The sequence below is a fragment of the Chrysochloris asiatica genome, unplaced genomic scaffold (assembly GCF_000296735.1).
Source record: "Chrysochloris asiatica unplaced genomic scaffold, ChrAsi1.0 scaffold00376, whole genome shotgun sequence".
In the NCBI taxonomy this organism is placed as follows: domain Eukaryota; kingdom Metazoa; phylum Chordata; class Mammalia; order Afrosoricida; family Chrysochloridae; genus Chrysochloris; species Chrysochloris asiatica.
The window spans coordinates 1,074,995-1,076,348 of record NW_006408894.1 but is presented as its reverse complement, the minus strand read 5'-3'; the positions used below and the strand labels follow the sequence as shown (position 1 = coordinate 1,076,348).

Here is a 1,354-nt window from a genome sequence, read left to right as displayed (position 1 = left end):
CAATATTCTCCTCCAATACCATAACTCAAAAGCATCAATTCTACAGTCTTCCTTATTCACTGTACAGCTTTCACATGTATATAAAGTTATTGAAAATACCATGGCTTTGGTCAGGCACACTTTAGTCCTCAAGCTGACATCTTTGTTCTTCAACATTTCAAAAAGGTCTTGTGCACCCCTTCCAAGACTAAAACTCAATGGGAATACCCGAGCAGACATGTGCTCTGATTAGTGACCACGTTCATCACCGACTCTTGGGCCCAGATTCAGTGACATAGCCACAGAGGACTAGAGTGGAGATTGAAGCATCCAGCTGATAAGAAGAGAGGGCATACGGGCAAGAACACTCACATGTGCAGATAATACCCACTCGACCTGGCTTCAATGACTGGATAATCAAAGCTCAACTAGAAGAAGAAAAAATAGGGGCAAAAAAGTGTAATCTGATACAATTTGAGGAACTTGATCTATACCTATGGATGCAGTAGCTCAAAAGAGGGAACAAATCTTTACAGCAAGGTTCATTCCCACCCCCTCCATACACAGAGTAGACAGGGATGGATAACTTGGACATTGGTTGTCCAAAATGGGGGGTCAGGGAGGCTACAAAGGCAAGAAGTGACTGGCTTACAAGCTTTCAAGAGAGAGCCTAGATCCAGAGGGCATAAAGGAATGTAGAATCTCCACTGAGTAGTATCCATTCTGTCTAGGTGGAGCTGATGAAAGGAGATGGGGATAACACTCATGTGGCACAATAGTGAATAATTACTATCAGGACTGACTGTGAGGGTTGGAAATGTAAAGGTAGACATTTTGTAGCAAAAGGAGGGGAGTGGTTGACTTTGCAGTCCAGGAGCGGAGGGCCCTGGGACCATCAAAGGAGGGGAGTGGAGTGCAAGACTCTACCCAGAGAAGCAGTGATGCCAGAGATGGAGGCAGAGACAATGACATGGAGAGATGGAGTGGCTGGAGACTCTCTATACCCAGAGAGGGAGAATGGCTGCATGCTGATGATGGGTGGGGGGAGGAGGAAAGCCTTGCAGGGTATATCCTTTGGTTGGTTGATGATGCATGGAGGGGATTGTAACCATGGCAATGAAACGATATAAGATTGGATGAATGTAAAGCTAATGTTCTCCCATGTAAGATATTACATAATTCACAATAAACATTAAAAAAAAAGAAAAAGAAAAAAAAAGGTCTTGTGCAGCAGATATGCCTAATGCAATATATTGTTTGATTTCTTGATTGCTGCTTCCATGAGTGTTGATAGTTGATCCAAGAAGAATGAAGTCCTTAACAACACCAATATTTTCTCCATTGAATGTTGTTTATTGGTCCAGCGGTGAGGATT

At 43.1% G+C, this 1,354-nt stretch overlaps 1 protein-coding gene across 1 annotated transcript in view; it reads left to right on the top strand.

Annotated features, from left to right (window-relative positions):
• The window catches only part of ANKUB1 (ankyrin repeat and ubiquitin domain containing 1), a 44,375-nt gene that overhangs the window by 28,649 nt on the left and 14,372 nt on the right, over window positions 1–1,354 (top strand). The gene's annotated exons all lie outside the window — the stretch shown is intronic.